Below are 5,627 nucleotides of genomic sequence, written 5' to 3' on the forward strand. Positions count from 1 at the left end.
CTTCTCTCATGGTGCAGCATGACTGCAATGGGTACGTCTTCTAACTACACAAGCCATTGCAAACTTCTGCATGAATGGTATCTGCTCATGTCCCACTGGCTCAAATTCAAGAGGCTGGAAAGTCCAATCTGTTTGCTGTAAGAGGAAATACAGGTTTTACGAGTTAAAAGGCTGAAATCACAGATGCAGAGACGGGTGAGTAATTTGGGGGGTTTGGTGATCATCTTGTGCTGTCCTGGTCACTCACTGTCATGTGTGCTGTTTTCCTGTAAGAGGTTAGCATGCCCTTTAATGACCCTAATATGTCCTCTGGTCCTTGTTTTCTTATGCTGCTTGAGTTATTCCCCCAAAAAGAAAGAACAAGAAGAGCGATTCCTATATATTTACTAAAGGAAGACATCTGGAGAGTTGTCTTTAGTTTTCTTCAGTTTTCATCTGGATGTTTGGCATCGAGTCAAATGTTTTACTCTGAGAAGTTTTACAAAGTGAGTCCATTTAGTGTTTTACTTCTTTTCCACTTTATAATAATACACTAGTGTTAGTTGCTCAGTTGTGTTTGACTCTTTGCGAACTCATGGACTGTAGCCCACCAGGCTCCTCTGTCTATGGAATTCTCCAGGCAAGAATACTGGAGTGGGTTGTCATGCCCTTCCTCAGGGGATCTTCCCAAATCAGGGATTGAACCCAGGTCTCCTGCATTGCAGGCAGATTCTTTTCTTTTTTTTTCACTTGGTATTATCTTTAATTACAAAGACCTTTCCAATCACATCACATAGCGATCGTTTTATCCACTGCTCTCTTTGGCTGCCAATCTCTTCTCTCTCTCCTCAGCAATGGTAAGGAGAATACCCTTTCCACGGGGAAGAGAGATCCATGGTTTGTTGCCTTTGCCAATAACGAAAATGTTCCAGAGCCGAGTGGCAAAGCTGTTGCCGTTTGCATCTTTCACATGAACTACATCAAAAGAACCTGGATGTCTCTTCCAGTTTGTAATCACACCAATTCTTCCCAGGTTAGCACCTCCAGTCACCATGCACAGGTTACCAGTGTCAAATGTGATGAAATCAGTAATCTTGTATCATTCACCTTGATGAGGGGATCAGGGTAACGGATGGTACGAGCATCATGGGTTACCAGATGAGGGATTCCTTTTGTCCCCACAAATATCTTTCTTACTTTGCACAATTTATACTTGGCCTCCTCAGGTGTAATACGATGAACAGCAAAGCAACCCTTGGTGTCATAGATCAAACGAAAATTCTCTCCAGTCTTATCAATGCTGATGACATCCATAAAACCAGCAGGGTAGGTTATATCTGTGCGGACTTTGTCATCGATCTTAATGAAACGCTGCATGCAAATCTTCTTTACTTCATCTCCAGTTAAGGCATACTTAAGTCTATTCCTTAGGAAAATGATTAGGGGGAGACATTCCCTTAGCTTGTGGGGGCCGGTAGATGGACGAGGGGCAAACACACCAGTCAGTTTATCCAGCATCCAATGTTTTGGAGCTGCTACGCGTTTCAGGTGCTTCTTGGGACCCCGAGCCATGGCTGCGCTAGGCACGAAAAGAGCTGCAGGCAGATTCTTTACCATCTGAGCCACCTGGGAAACCCGATACACTAGAGTCTCAGTTAAATGTCGCCCCCCAGGCTGCTTGCTGGGAACAATGTTACTGGGGAATGTGGATGTGATTAGTTACTTGGGATGCTCATTCACAAGAATAAGTTCCTCTTAAGCCTAAACCAGTGGACCTACTTTAGAAATAACCTCGTGCCTTGTTCTGTCACATTGCAAGAAGATTCTTGTATGTAGGAGATCCTGGATCTGACAACCACTGTTCCTACTGTTTGCTGATTTGCGTCATGGAACGCAATCATTTGTCATTTTTGTTGAAATACATGGTTGAATGCCCTGTGTCCCCATCTTGGTACCACAGTTTTGTTATCTCATTGTTGTTGCATGTGTTTTTCTTAAGGAAAATAATAGAATTGTTTGCAGATTTAGAAATTTGCAGGTTTCTTGGGATCTAACCCTTGTGAATGCCGGGAGTCTATCTTTCTCTCTGAAAAGGAGAATGGCTTCTGAACTCAGAGTTTAGTGCTTCAAATAAAGCAAAGCAAAAACACTTCAAGGTGCCTGTGGCATATATTAATATTCAATGAATATTTATATGTACAGTTACTAAATATATATAATACATATAATATATAATGTATAATGTACATTATTTTAAAAGTATTTTATACATTTCTTTATTGTTCCTGAGATGGTTTTCTGCATCAGTGAAGTACATACAGAATGAACATATTAAAGCAAATAGAATAATAAGAAGTATACAGATTAGAAAGTGATGCTAAATTTTCATTATTTCCTGATTATATTAATGCTAAAAAATGAGATAAAAATAACCATAACACCATTGCAATGAGAAATTCTGACAAGATCGTCCTCAAATTAAATTTTAAGTCAAGATAAACCACCTGGAAATAAATGGCCAGATATATTTGAAGAAAATGTTTAAATTCCGTATTGAACCTAAAAGGCTTAAGTATCTATTAAGAACCGACCTGTTCTTAGCTAAGAAGACTCAGCTTTGTATAGCTAGAACAGTGTTTCTCAACTGTATTTACAATATTGCCTCCAAAGGAACTTTTTTGGATGTATTTTTTTCTTAATCTCCCTTTCTGATTAAATTTTAATATCAGAGATACACTAAATATCTGTTTATATACCTTACATTTATCTGTGTTTTATACAGAAAAAGAGTAAGTTTTAAAAAAAAAAAAAAAAGGTAAACTTTTTGACCTCCAAAAACTAGATTTTGTTCCTTTAGGTTATAATTATCCCTGTTGAGAAAGCATGAAATACACATTCTCCCTTAATTTTAAGGGAGTTATGAATTTTCATAACTTTAATTCAGTGTCAACCAAAATATGCCCAATAATTTTTTTAACTTTTTATTTTGTGTTGGGGTAAAGCCGATTGGCAATGTGATTAACAACATTGCAGTGGTTTCAGATGAACAGCTGAGGGACTCAGCCATATACACACTTGTATCCATTCTCCCCCCAAACTCGCCTCCCATCCCGATTGCCACATAACACTGAGCAGAGTTCCCTGTGCCATACATTAGGTCCTCGTTTGTTATCTGTTTAAAATACAGCAGTGTCTACATGTCCATCCCAAACTCCCTAACTGTTCTTTCTTCCCATCCTTCTCCCTGGCAACCATAATTTCATTCTCTAAGTCCCAACAATAATTTTTGATGATGGAAACACTGATTTAAATTAGAAGACTAGGTAGAAAAGTTTCAAAGTATAAGAATTTTGAGGGGCACTAGCTCTATTAGGAGTGTTAGACGTATTATAGAAAAAGTCATAAATATATATGTAATAGATTTTTAAGGATAGATATTTTACAGATAGAGTCAATACATAGTGGAATTTAATATGTGATAAAAAGTAGATTATCAAACAAACGGATTTTGAACAACTGACTAGCCAGAAGAATGAGAATGAGGAGTTTATCTCTATTACACTCTTTACACCAGAATAAATAAAATGGTCAAAGATTTTAAGACAAGATGAGATACCATACAAGTATGGAATAAAATATAGGAAAAAAATGTTATATTTTCTTGGAGGGAAAGTTTGGACACAAAATCCAGAAGCCATAAAATTAAAGATAAATAGCTGTGCATTGAAATGAAAATATTTGCATAGTTAAAAATAACACAAATGAAGTTAAGAGACAACACACCAGGAAAAAAAAATTTGTGTATTTGTGTATATATATATATACACACACAATATGTATATATGTGTATATATGTATATATAATATGTATATATATACACTATATATATAGTGTATATATATATACTATATATATAGTGTGTGTATATATATATATATACACAAATGGCTAATAGTCATAAGATATATTGAATTCTAGTAAATCAATAATAAAAAATACTAATGACCTCAGAAATATGGGCAGGAGAAACAGAAGAAATGAAATTACTAATAACTTCAGAACATAAAAATAATGATCATCCACAAAATAAAACTTGAAGGAACATTTTCATGTACCTGAATGGTAAAGCTGAAAATATTTTGTAGTATAATGTCATTGAGAATGTGTGAAAACAAATTCTTACCCATTTTTATTAAAGGTATTAATCAGCAAAGTATTTTTCAAAAATGGTTAATTTCTATGAAAATTAAAACTTTACACACTCCTTGACAAGTATTTTTAGACCTAAGTATTTACATTGCAGATATATTCATATTTGTAGTTAAAGACATTTTTTCTAAAATGTTCACAGCAGCATTTTGTAATAGTGAAGAGTAAAATATCAAAAATAAAAGACTACTTGTATGATTATCATGCATTCATATGATAGAATACAATCTTGCTATTAAGGAGGAATGATTTCCGAGACATTTTAAGGGAGGGAGAAACAAATCTGCTGAAAATTATGCAGCATGTGTGAAAGCTAATGTTACATGTCAGCCTGGCCAGATCATGGCCTGCAAGTTGTTTGTTCAAACACTAACCTAGTTATTGCTCTGAAGATATTTGTAAATAGAATTAATAATTGTAATTAGTTAACTTTAAATAAAATACATCACCCTTGATAATGTAGGTGGATCTTATCTAATCAATCAAAGGCTTTAAGAGTAAAACTGCTTTCCTATAGAAGAAACTCTTCTTTAAGACAGTAATATAATATCCAGCCTGCTCTATAAATTTCAGATTTGCAATTCCCACAACTGGGTGAACCAATTTCTTAAAAATCTCACCCTCCCCAACACCCCTAGATATAAAGTAACTTCTTCTGTAGGTTCTTTTTCTCTGGTGAATGCTGGCTGACACAGTGAAGTATTATGTCTCTTAAATACTTGTGTATGAAAAAAAAAAAACACCTTGTGTATGTTATGACTATATGTTCAGTGATTGCCTCTGGAGGAACATTCAAGAGATTAGGAACAATGGTTGTTTTTGGGGGGTGAGGGTGGTATGTTTGTTTCTAATTTATTTTTCTGAAGTATAGTGGATTTACAATGTGTTAATTTCTGCTGTACAACAAAGTGATTCAGTTATACAGATATATACACTGAAAAAGAATGTACACATATATATAGATTCTGTTTCATACTCTTTTCCATTATGGTAAATCAGAGATATTGAATATAATTCCCTGTACTATACAATAAGATCTTGTTATTTATTCATTCTATATGTAGTGGTTTGCATTTACAAATTCCAGACTCCCAATCCATTCCTCCCCACTCCCTCTCCCCACTGGCAACCACAAGTGTGTACTCTATCTGTGAGTCTGCTTCTGCTTCATGGGAAGACTGCTAGGAGAAATATCGATAGCCTCAGATATGCACAGGATATCACCCTGATGGCAGAAAGCGAAGAGGAACTGAAGAGCCTCTTGATGAAAGTGAAAGAGGAGAGTGAAAAATCTGGCTTAAAACTCAACATTCAAAAGCTAAGATCATGGCATCCGGTCCCATCACTTCCTGGCAAATAGATGGAGAAACAGTGGAAACAGTGGCAGATTTTATTTTGGGGGGCTCCAAAACCACTGCAGATGGTGATTGCAGCCATG

At 35.7% G+C, this 5,627-nt stretch overlaps 1 pseudogene across 1 annotated transcript; it reads right to left on the reverse strand.

The window, feature by feature from the left end:
- On the reverse strand, positions 726-1,570 carry LOC102185788 (annotated as a pseudogene). The gene has a single exon (XR_001296363.2). The product of XR_001296363.2 is annotated as a 40S ribosomal protein S4, X isoform-like (transcript).

This window comes from Capra hircus, chromosome 2 (assembly GCF_001704415.2).
Source record: "Capra hircus breed San Clemente chromosome 2, ASM170441v1, whole genome shotgun sequence".
Taxonomy (NCBI): Eukaryota; Metazoa; Chordata; class Mammalia; order Artiodactyla; family Bovidae; genus Capra; species Capra hircus.